Source organism: Bubalus kerabau, chromosome X (genome assembly GCF_029407905.1).
Source record: "Bubalus kerabau isolate K-KA32 ecotype Philippines breed swamp buffalo chromosome X, PCC_UOA_SB_1v2, whole genome shotgun sequence".
Lineage (NCBI taxonomy): Eukaryota > Metazoa > Chordata > Mammalia > Artiodactyla > Bovidae > Bubalus > Bubalus kerabau.
The window spans coordinates 111,015,213-111,028,326 of NC_073647.1; the positions used below are offsets into that span (position 1 = coordinate 111,015,213).

At 37.5% G+C, this 13,114-nt stretch overlaps 1 protein-coding gene across 1 annotated transcript in view; it reads right to left on the bottom strand.

Moving 5' to 3' along the window:
- Positions 1-13,114, bottom strand: part of HEPH (hephaestin) — a 134,542-nt gene that overhangs the window by 83,314 nt on the left and 38,114 nt on the right. The window lies entirely within an intron of this gene.

The following is a 13,114-nucleotide window of genomic DNA, read 5'->3' on the forward strand; positions in this document are numbered from 1 at the left end:
TGTGGCTTAGATCATGAACACTTATTGCAAAATTCAGACTTAAATTGAAGAAAGTAGGGAAAATCAATAGACAATTTATGTGTAACCTAAATCAAATCCCTTACAATTATACAGTATAAGTGACAAATAGATTCAAAGCATTAGATTTGATAGACAGAGTGCCTGAAGTATTACAGACAGAGGTTCCTAATATTGTACAGGAGGTGGTGATGAAAACCATCCCCAAGAGAAAGAAATACAGGAAGGCAAAATTGTTGCCTGAAGAGGCCTTGCAAATAGTTGAGAAAAGAGAAGCAAAAGGCAAGGGAGAAAGGGAAAGATACACCCAACTGAATGCAGAGTTCAAAGGATAGTAAGGAAAGATAAGAAAATCTTTTGTCATTTTTTAAAAAAAATATTTATTTTTTATTGAAGGATAATTGCTTTACAAAATTTTGCTGTTTTCTGTCAAACCTGAGGTGAACAGTGCAAAGAAATAGAAGAAAACAATAGAATGGGAAAGATTACAGATCTCTTCAAGAAAACTAGAGGTACCAAGGGAATTTCCCTCAAAGATTGGCACAATAAAGGACAGAGGCAGTATGGACCTAACAGAAGCAGAAGATATTAAGAAGAGGTGGCAAGGATACACAGAAGAACTATACAAAGAAAGGTCTTAATGACCCAGACAACCATGATGGTGTGATCATGTATCTAGAGTTAGACATACTGGAATGTGAAGTCAGTGGTCCTTAGGACACATTACTATGAACAAAGCTAGTGGAGGAGAAGAAATTCCAGCTGAGCTACCTCAAATCTTAAAGGATGATGCTGTTAAACTTCTGCACTCAATATGCAAGCAAATTTGGAAAACTCAGCAGTGGCTGGACTGGAAAGGGTCAGTTTTCATTCCAATCCCAAAGGAAGGCAATACTAACGAATGTTCAAACTACCATACAATTGCACTCATTCCATGTGCTGGAAAGTAAACGCTCAAAATCCTTCATGCTAGGCTTCAACAGTATGTGAACAAAGAACTCCCAAATGTACAAGCTGAATTTAGAAAAGGCAGGGGAACAAGAGATCAAATTGTCAACATCTGTTGGATCATAGATTCATTTGATATTTGGCAAAACTAATACAATTTTGTAAAGTTTAAAAATAAAATAAAATTAAAAAAAAAAAAAAGAAAAAGCAAGAGAATTCCAGAAAAACACCTACTTCCGCTTCATTGACTACACTAAAGCCTTTGACTGTGTGGATCACAACAAACTGGAATTTTTTTCAAGAGATGGGATTACCAGACCACCTTACCTGACTCCTGAGAAACCTGTATGCAGGTCAAGAAGCAATAGTTAGAAACGGACATGGAAAAATAGTTCAAAATTGTGACAGTAGCACCTCAAGGTTGTATATTGTCACCCTGCTTATTTAATTTATATGCAGAGTACATCATGTGAAATGCCAAACTGGATGAATCTCAAGCTGGAATCAAGATTTATGGGAGAAATATCATTATCCCCTAATATGCAGGTGATAACACCCTAATGACAGAAAGTGAAGAGCAACTAAACAGCCATTTGATGAAGGTGAAAGAGGAGAATGAAAAAGCTGGCTTAAAACTCAATATTCAAAAACCTAGGATCATAAGATCTAGTCCCATCATCTCATAGCAAACAGATGGGATAAAAATACAAACAGTGACAAAGTATTTTCTTAGGCTCCAAAATAACTGCACACAGTGACTGCATCCATGAAATTAAAAGATGCTAACTCCTTAGAAGAAAAGTTATGACAAACCTACACAGCATATTAAAAAGCAGAGACATCACTTTGCCAACAAACGTCAAGATAGTCAAAGGAATGGTTTTTTCAAGTCATGTATGGATATGAGAGTTGGATTATAAAGAAGATTGAGCACTGAAGAATTGATGCTTTCTAACTGTGGTGCTAGAGAAGATTCTGGACAATTCCTTGGACAGTAAGGAGATCAAAACAATCAACCCTAATGGAAATAAGTCCTGAATATTCATTGGAAGGACTGATGCTGAAGCTGAAGCTCCAATACTTCGGCCACATGATGCAAAGAGCCAAATCATTGGAAAATACCTTGATGCTGAGAACGACTGAGAGCAGAAAGAGAAGGGGATGACAGAGGATGAGATTATTGGATGGCATCATTGACTGAATGGACATGAGTTTGAGCAAACTCTGGGCGATAGTGAAGGACAGAGAAGCCTGGCGTGCTGCAGTCCATGAGGCTGCAAGGAATCAGACACTAAGGGATTGAACAACAACTAAAAATGATCTATAGCAAAAAGAGAAATATTAGTTGTGGTCCCCTTGAGATTAGGAAAACCACAAGGGTTACCACTGCTATCAACAATATTACAGCTCCTGGCAAACACACATGTGAAAAAAGAAATAATGGGTAGAAAGATACAATTCCCAGCATTTTTCACAATCAACATACTACAGAATTAATAAGGAAATTCAGGAAGCCACCAGATAAAATATTATCTTATAAAAATCAATAATATTTACCTATATTATTAATAATCAATTATAATTATAACTTAAAATTAACAACAAAAGGAATCAAATATCCACAGATTAATTTATCCAATCATATGTAAAACCTTTAGAGTGAAAATTTCATAGCAAGACAAAAGGCATATAAGACTATCTGAATAAATGGAAAGTCATTCCAATAAGTGAATAACATAAAAATACCAATTATCTCTAAAATAATCTTTAAATTCAATGCAATGAGAAGCAAAATTCTAGCTGCATTTTGTTGAGCAATTTAATAAACTCACTGTAAAATTTGTATAAAAAAATGATACATACCTAACTCAATCCTGAACAAAGGAGGCTTATCCTCCAAATAGTAAGACAAATTTCAAATTCATACAGGATGGGGGTGTCACCTGTACACCCGTAGCTGATTCATGTCTATGTATGGAGAAAACCACCACAATATTGTAAAGTAATTCAGTTCAGTTCAGTTCAGTCACTCAGTCATGGCCAACTCTTTGCGACCCCATAAACCCCATGATATTTGTATCTTTTCTGATATTTAAAAATCAAACTATAATATACTTAGAGTAACAAGTATAACAATGACAGCTACTATTTCTTAATCATTTGCTTTCCCAGGCACTGTACTAAGCACTTAGTGCAGATTATTTCATTTGGTATCTACAATCTCCTAGGTAGGTATTATGGTATTATTGTACTCACGCTTGTGTCTCTTTTGTCACTCTATTCTTCCTTATGCTATTATTCTTTTTCTTTCTAGAACTTGTCACTACTTGGCAGATTGTATATTTACTGGTTTATTTGTTTGTTGTCTGTCCTCCACTCTAGAATGTAAACACTATGAAGACATGTTTGATACGATATCCCCAGTGCCTAGAACAGTGACTAACATATAATAGATACTCAAAAGATTTTTCATGAATGAATTGCACAAGTTACCATTTTAAAAATGAGACGGAAGCCCAAAATACTGAAGTCAGTTACCTGTATAGAGCTACCTAGACAAGATTCAAATGCATATACGTATGTCTCCAAAAATGATATTGTTAAGCACAGTGTGTATGAGTACCTTGGGTTTGACTGAGCTGGAAGGAAGCAGTGGTGCAAAAAGGAAATCCACACAAGTCCTGCTCAAGAACATGCATACATACAAACCCATAAACCCATAAATATCATATACAAACATAGGTGAATATACATAAGGACAAATACATATATACATGTATAAATATGTATGTGTGCTAAGCTGCTTCGGTTGTGGCCAACGCTTTGTGGAACTATGGTCTGTAGCCCACCAAGCTCCTCTGTCCATGGGGATTCTCCAGACAAGAATACTGAAGTGGGTTGCCATGCCCTCCTTCAGGGGATCTTCCTGACCCAGGGATCAAACTGGCAACTCTTATGTTTCCTGCATTGGCAGACAGATTCTTTACCACTAGTACCACATAAATTCACTTCAGTTCAGTCGCTCAGTCTTGTCCAACTCTTTGAGACCCCATGGATTGCAGCACACCAGGCCTCCCTGTCAATCACCAACTCCTGGAGTTCACTCAAACTCACGTCCATCGAGTTGGTGATGCCATCCAGCCATCTCATCCTCTAGTAATTAGCCTCCAATTAAAATAAATTAATTAATTTAAAATGAAAAATTAAAAAATCAAATGTATAATAATAAAAATAGTATGATACTGTTCCCTTAACAAAATAATATATAAATACAACAAAATAAACAACTTGGAATTGGATCTATTTATTTACAGAAAGCAAACACTAAAGGTGGCCAAAAAACAAATCAAAGGAGGAAGAGCTGAATTGTTTAGGATATAGCATTGAGAAAAGTGGGCTTCTGGGGTAGCTCAGCTGGTAAAGAATCCACCTGCAATACAGGAGACCCTGGTTCAATTCCTGGGTCAGGAAGTTCCCCTGGAGAAGGGGTAGACAGAGATTCTTGTATTCTTGAGCTTCCCTGGTGGTTCAGGCAGTAAAGAATCTGCCTGCAATGCAGAAGGCCTGCGTTCCATCCCTGGATTAGGAAGATCCCAGGGAGGAGGGCATGGCAACCAGCTCCAGTATTCTTGCATGGAGAATCCCCATGGACAGAGGAGCCTGACAGGCTACAGTCCACGGGGTCACAGAGATTAAGCATATTGAGAAAACTTCCTCACTATATGGAGAAAATATGAAATGGATCCTTATTTAATGGCACATAGAAAGGTAGATTTTTCCATGATTAAATATACAAATGTGGCAAAATCATAAATAGAAGATAATATAGAGATTGGAAGGACTTTAAAAACAAGACTTAAGAAGCACAAATCTTGAAGCCAAAATTTGATGAATTTGATTATAAATGTTGTTCTGTTCAACAAACAACACCATGAAGAAGATTAACAGATAAATGACAAATGGGGAAGGGATATCTGCAATATACAAACACAGACATGGTACTAGTAGATAAAAGATAGAAATTTTCAAAAATCAAAAAGAAAAACCTATCTGGAAACCCCAATCCATCCATGTACTTTAAAATACATCCAGAATCAAAACACTTGTTATTCCTTTCGCTCTATAGGGCTTGCCGGAGTTGCCATCATTTTGTACATGGATCAATTTAATTGTTTTGGTCACTCTTTATTATCTAACTCACTCACTAAGTGATCTCATGCATGTTGTCAATATATATTTAAACATCTACATACTGATGATTTAAAACCCTTTCTCTAGTTCACACCTCTCCTCTAATCTGGTTACATGTGTAGCAAAGTGTCTACTTGATATTTCCACTTGGATGTCCATAGACATCTTAAACTTTATTTCAAACAACTATTTCCATTGATCCAGATCAAAAACCTTGGAACCATCTTTTTCTGTTCCTTTCCCCTCCCATTTCTCATCTGAGACCATCAAAATATCTCATTCAGTTCAGTTCAGTCGCTCAGTCGTGTCCGACTCTTTGCGACCCCATGAATTGCAGCACGCCAGGCCTCCCTGTCCATCACCAACTACCGGAATTCACTCAAACTTTGTTTCACTCAGACCTTTGTTGGCAAAGTAATGTCTCTGCTTTTGAATATGCTATCTAGGTTGGTCATAACTTTCCTTCCAAGAAATAAGCGTCTTTTAATTTCATGGCTGCAGTCCCCATCTGCAGTGATTTTGGAGCCCAAAAAAATAAAGTCTGGCACTGTTTCCACTGTTTCCCCATCTATTTCCCATGAAGTGATGGGACCAGATGCCATGATCTTCATTTTCTGAATGTTGAGCTTTAAGCCAACTTTTTCACTCTACACTTTCACTTTCATCAAGAGTCTTTTTTGTTCCTCTTCACTTCCTGCCATAAGGGTGGTGTCATCTGCATATCTGAGGTTATTGATCTTTCTCCTGGCAATCTTGATTCCAGCTTGTGATTCTTCCAGTCCAGCATTTCTCATGATGTACTCTGCATAGAAGTTAAATAAGCAGGGTGACAATATACAGCCTTGACGTACTCCTTTTCCTATTTGGAATCATTCTGTTGTTCCATGTCCAGTTCTAACTGTTGCTTCCTGACCTGCATACAGGTTTCTCAAGAGGCAGGTCAGGTGGTCTGGTATTCCCATCTCTTTCAGAATTTTCCACAGTTTATTGTGATCCACATGGTCAAAGGCTTTGGCATAGTCAATAAAGCAGAAGTAGATATTTTCTGGAACTCTCTTGCTTTTTCCATGATCCAGCGGATGTTGGCAATTTGATCTCTGGTTCTTCTGCCTTTTCTAAAACCACCGTGAACATCAGGAAGTTCACGGTTCACATATTGCTGAAGCCTGGCTTGGAGAATTTGGAGCCTTACTTTACTAGCATGTGAGATGAGTGCAATTGTGTGGTAGTTTGAGCATTCTTTGGCATTGCCTTTCTTTGAGATTGGAATGAAAACTGAACTTTTCCAGTCCTGTGGCCACTGCTGAGTTTTCCAAATTGCTGGCATATTGAGTGCAGCACTTTCACAGCATCATCTTCCAGGATTTGAAATAGCTCAACTGAAATTCCATCACCTCTACTAACTTTGTTCATAGTGATGCTTTCTAAGGCCCACTTGACTTCACATTCCATGATGTCTGGCTCTAGCTGAGTGATCACACCATCATGATTATCTTGGTCGTGAAGATCTTTTTTGTACAGTTCTTCTGTGTATTCTTGCCACCTCTTAATGTCTTCTGCTTCTGTTAGGTCCATACCATTTCTGTCCTTTATCGAGCACATCTTTGCATGAAATGTTCCCTTGGTATCTCTAATTTTCTTGAAGAGATCTCTAGTCTTTCCCATTCTGTTGTTTTCCTCTATATCTTTGCATTGATTGCTGAGGAATGCTTTCTTATCTCTTCTTGCTATTTTTTGGAACTCTGCATTTAGATGCTTATATCGTTCCTTTTCTCCTTTGCTTTTTGCTTCTCTTCTTTTCACAGCTATTTATAAGGCCTCCCCAGACAGGCGTTTTGCTTTTTTGCATTTCTTTTCCATGGGGATGGTCTTGATCCCTGTCTCCTGTACAATGTCACGAACCTCTGTCCATAGTTCATCAGGCACTCTGTCTATCAGATCTAGTCCCTTAAAATCTATTTCTCACTTCCACTGCATAATCATAAGGGATTTGATTTAGGTCATACCTGAATGGTCTAGTGGTTTTCCCTACTTTCTTCAATTTCAGTCTGAATTTGGCAATGAAAGTGAAATCGCTCAATTGTGTCTGACTCTTTGCAACCCCATGGACTGTAGCCTATCAGGCTCCTCCTTCCATGGGATTTTCCAGGCAAGAGTGCTGGAGTGGATTGCCATTTCCTTCTCCAGGGGATCTTCCCTACCCAGTAATTGAACCCGGGTCTCCCGCATTGCAGGCAGACATTTTACCATCTGAGTCACCAGGGAAGCCCCAATAAGTACATGAAATTGAAAGTTGCTCAGTCATGTCCAACTCTTTGTGAGCCCATGAACTATACAGTCCATGGAATTCTCCAGGCCAGAATACTGGAGTGGGTAGCCTTTCCCTTCTCCAGAGGATCTTCCCAACCCAGGAATCAAACTCAGGTCTCCCACATTCCAGGCATATTCTTTACCAGCTGAGCCACAAGGGAATCGGAGTTCATAATCTGAGCCACAGTCAGCTCCCGCTCTTGTTTTTGCTGACTGTATAGAGCTTCTCCATTTTAAAAATCCATCCTAAATATGACCACTGCTCATCTCTTCTAAGCAACCATTATCTCATCTAACTATAATTACTGCATTGCTTCCTAGATTATCTCCATAATTCCTTCCTTGCCTACTTTCAGTCTTTTCAAAACACATCAATTAGATTGATTGTGTTAAAATGAAAGTTAGATCATGTTACTTCTCTGCTTAAAATTTTCCAATGGCTTCACAATCTTTATGACTTATAAGATGCTACACGACCTACTTCCTGCTCTTCTTCTATTTATATTTTCTTTTAATTCTTTTATTTTTAAGCTATTTTACCTTGAATCCACTTATAATTTATTTTAGCATATGGTAATAAACAGAGATATAATTTTGTATTTCTGAAGGAATAACAACTTGTCCTAAAACCATATACAATCCTCCCTTGATAACCTTGGTGGATTGGTTCCAGGAACCCCCCATAGATATCAAAATCCATGCTTAAGTCTCTTATATAAATGGTACAGTATTTGCACATAAACTATGCACATCCTCTCTTCTTATATACTTTGTCATCTCTAGATTAGTTATAATATCTAATACAGTGTAAATGTTATTTAAATAGTTTCTGTTGTTGTTTAGTCACCAAATCGTGTCTGACTCTCCATGACCTCATGGACTGTAGCCCTCCAGGCTTCTCGGTCCATGGGACTTTTCAGGCAAGAATACTTGAATGGGTTGCCATTTTCTTCTCCAGGGAATCTTCCCCACCCAGGGACTGAACCTGCACCTCTTACTTAGCAGGTGGAATTGTTAGCACTGAACCACATGGGAAGCCCCTAGCCCATGGCAAATTAAAGTTCTGCTTTATGGAACTTTCTGGAATTTATTCTGAATACAGTAGAATCATAGGGGTTAATGATGCCAACCTTCACACAATCAAAAAACCACCTATAACTTTGAGGTTGGCCCTCCATATTCATGGTTCCTCATCTGTGGATTCAACTGACCACAGATTGTGCAGTATGTACATGTTTATTGAAAAAAATATGCATATAAGTGGACCTGTTCAGTTGAAATCCAAGTTGTTCAAAGGTCAACTATGCTTTTGTAGTTGCTTGAATCTATGGGTTTGAAAAGCTGGCTGTACTGATTAAGTTTTCCTTTCTTCCACTGAAATGCTAGCTTTTTCTAATATTAAACTTTAAATATACTCAGCATTAGAGGCAATATTTCAATGCTCTTGTGATGATATTAATACAGGAGCACAAGAAAACCTGGTTTTTATTAACTACTCCTCTCCTTGAGGCTTTTTATCAAAGAAAAATAAAAAGAATTGTAGCCAAATGAGAATCAAAGCACCACTTCTTTAATAGCTGAGCCAGTGTCCACTAACTCCTATTGCAGAGCTCTGATAATTGATGAGTTTAAAAGTTTTGACTTAAAGGAATAAAGAAACCTTCCTCATTCTAGCCCCTTGAAACTAAGATGGCTAAATGTGCAGTGCAGACATTATCCTAACTCATATAACCAGTTCACTCATTCACAGGCACAGATCAGCTTACCACATGGAAGCAGGCAGCGCAACAGAGAGTGTTGAGATGAAAGAAACAATAACCCTGACCATTAGTAAGACATTGTCCAACAAATATCCTAGGTTCTGATTAATCATATTAATAACATCTCCCTTGTGAGGAGACCTAAGGAGGGAGGTAGAAAGAAGAAATGTAGGTTAGTAGTGCAATAGTTGTATCCCCATGGCTATTGACAAAGATAGAACTTTGGGTCTGTTTCAGGGAATTTTCTTTTGTTCTATTAATTAGTTTTAACAGTACCAGGCTGCTTTGATTATTGTACCTTTGTAATATTGAGTTGTGCTACTCTTCTCTCATTAATCTTTTTTATTGAGGAATACCTGATTTACAAATATTGTGTTAATTTCAGGTATACAGTATAGTAATTCAGGGTTTTTTTTTTCTGATTATATTCCACTATAGGTTATCAAAAGATATTAAATACAAATCCCTGTGTTATACAGTTTATCTTTATTGCTTGTCTATTTGATGGATCGTATTTTTCATCTTTTAATTCCATATTCCTAATTTGTCCCTTCCTCCTTTCCTCTCCCTTTTTGGTAACCATAATTTTTTTTTTTTTTTCTAAATCTTTGTTTCTGCTTTGTATATAGATTCATTTGTATTACTTTTTAGATTCCAAATATAAGTGACATCACATAGTATTTGTCTTAGTAAGATTAACTTCACTATGTATAATATTCCCTAGGTCCATCCATCTCATTAATTTTTTAAAAAATACTTCTTGAATCTTCTTGTCCAGGTGTTCCTTATTCTTCCAAATGAACTTTATATACAATCACTTCATTTAAGTACAAAAATGTCAAATTGTGATTTTGATTAGAAATACTTTAAATCTATAAATTATTTAAGGTAAATCACCCCCTAGTAAATAATGGTATTTTACAAAGTTCCATTTTCAGCCCAATGTTATTGTCACTCTACACAGTATCTCACTGCTGCTGCTGCTAAGTCGCTTCAGTCATGTCCGACTCTGTGCAACCCCAGAGATGGCAGCCCACCGGGCTCCCCCGTCCCTGGGATTCTCCAGGCAAGAACACTGGAGTGGCTTGCCATTTCCTTCTCCAATGCATGAAAGTGAAAAGTGAAAGTGAAGTCACTCAGGTTGTCTACTTGAAAGTTACACAGTCGTGTCCGACTCCTAGTGACCCCATGGACTGCAGTCTACCAGGCCCCTCTGTCCATGGGATTTTCCAGGCAAGAGTACTGAAGTGGGGTGCCATTGCCTTCTCCGCAGTATCTCACTAGGTAATCTCATATATGATCATGACTTCAACTATCATTTATTGTAGTTACTGATGACTGTTAAATCTCTACATCTCTTCCAGATGTTTCTTTCAAATTACAGACTCATACTCAAGTTGAGTATAGCCTCCTATTTTTATAAGCATTCTCTTGTCCACTAGGATGTCTTACGGGTAACTTATATTCATTACATTACAAAGTAAACATAATATTTTCCCCTCCAAATAAATAAACCAATAAAAAATATCCCGTACTTCTTGTTTTTTTTTTGTTTTGTTTTGTTTTGTTTTGTTTTTCTTATTGGTACCACCATCTAGGTGCTTAATCAAAAAATCAGCTTCTTATCCTTAACACTACTGTCTCTCATTGCTTGCCTAAGACCTGTACAATCATCATGTCCTATTGATTATCTATTGGTGGTGCTGATTTAATCACTAAGTTGTGCCCAACTCTTGCAACCCCATGGACTGTAGTCCCCAGTCTCCCTTGTCCATATGATTTCCCAGGCAAGAATACTGGAGTGCCATTTCCTTCTCCAGGGGATATTCCTGACACAGGGATTGAACCAATGTCTCCTGTGTTGCAAGAGGATTCTTTACTACTGAGCCACCAGGGAAGCCCTGACTATCCATTAAAATCCCTCAAACACAACTAATTATCTCAATCCTCATTTCCTACAACTTTTGATAAAGTCATTGTCATTACTTGTATGTATTACTACAACAGACTTTTAAAAGTTTTCCTTGCTTCCAATGTATCCCCTTTCTCTTATTAGTCATTTATTGGTTATTTTAGTACCTGGATCACCATCTTCCTTTCCACCTCAATCTCCACCACTCTTCTGAGTGACTTTAAAGTCTATATGGATAGTTCATCTAAAACTCTAGCCTTCTAGTGCCTTCGGCGACTCAATTCCAGTAACCTTCACCTCCACTTTACTTTGTGTGCCAAGTCGCTTCAGTTGTGTCCAACTCTTTGCGATCCTATCAACTGTAGCCCACCAGGCTCCTCTGTCCATGGGATTCTCCAGGCAAGAATACTGGGGTGGGTTGCCTTGCCCTCCTCCAGGGGATCTTCCCAACCCAGGGATTGAACCCACATCTCTTAAGTCTCCTGCATTGGCAGGTGGGTCTTTACCAATAGCACCACCTAGGAAGCCCCCACTTTCCTTTGGCCCTTGGTTAAACTACAGACCATCATCTTATCACCTGAAATTGCTGTTTAAGTTTTAAAATTAAGTTGCACTCACTGTTTTCACTCCCAGATCTCCAAATTATTCTTTATTCCATTATGTTATTTAACCTCTCTGAGGAAGCTAAAACCATTAACTTCTTCATCTGTGAAATGATCTTTTTAACATCTTTGGTACCATCTTATCTGATTTTTGTTCTAACATGTTTCTCACTTTTTCTCACATTTACTTTTCAATTAGTACCTCCCTTAAAATTTGTTTTCCTTGGCGTTTAATTCTAGGATTCCTACTGTCCCATTGAATATACTCTTCCAGGGTGACTGTTTATTACTTTGTCTTCAATTACTACTTAAATGTTGATGCTTTTCACATTTATTCCCTCAGATAATACCCTTCTTTTGAGCTTCAGACCTTTATGTCTATTAGATATCTCTGTTTAGTTGTCTTATAGACATCTCTAATTCAAGAAATTCAAAAGTGAACTCATCATCACCCATTCTCTCCCATCCCAAATTAGTTGCTGCATACGGTCTCTATATTGTTGAATGATAGCCCTTGTACCTGGTTGTCCAGACCAAAAATTGGGAAACATTTCAGGATTTTCCTTCAAATAGGTGGTTACCATTCAAGAATCCTTCTCCTTCTCATGTTCCATATTCATTAATCAAATCCCACTGATTCTACTTACTTTATTTTTTTGGAACCCTTTCTTCAACTTCAAATTTCATCTATTTTACTACTGAATCTTTACATATTGCATTACCCACGACTGGAGCTTCCTTTCCCCTGCTTTCGTTCCAGACTATCCCTTTACCTGTATACTTATTTCTCATTCTTTAGATTAGTGGTTTTTAAAGTGTAGTTCTTGATCCAGCAACATCAGAATCACTTGGTCACTTTTGTGAGTGAGAACATTCTTGAACCTTATCCCAGACCTACTGAATCAGAGGTGTTGGAGTTAGTCCAAGAAATCCATGATTTAACAAGTCTTTCAGGTGATTCTGATGCATGCTAAAGTTTGAGAATTACTGATTTAGATCTCAGCTAACATATCACCTACTTTGGGAAACCATCCTTGACCATCCAAACATTAGATTAGGTATCTTATTCTAAAATTCCATGGCACATTTTTTAAAGCCCCTATTTAAGAGTTAAAACACTACATTATAATTACCAGTTTACTTATCTCTATACAATAATAGCCCAAGTTTTTTGTTTTTTTTTTTTTTAGAGTATGAACAAGTATTATTCCTCAAAACTTCCATAACTTCTAACATTGTTCCTCACCCAGTAGGCCCCCAGTAAGTAAGAATGAATGAATGAATAGAAGATAATGTGGTCAAGATTATGGTAGCTCTACATTTAGTATTAGAATTTTAATATGTAACTGCAGTTAGGATTCAGTCTGTACTAA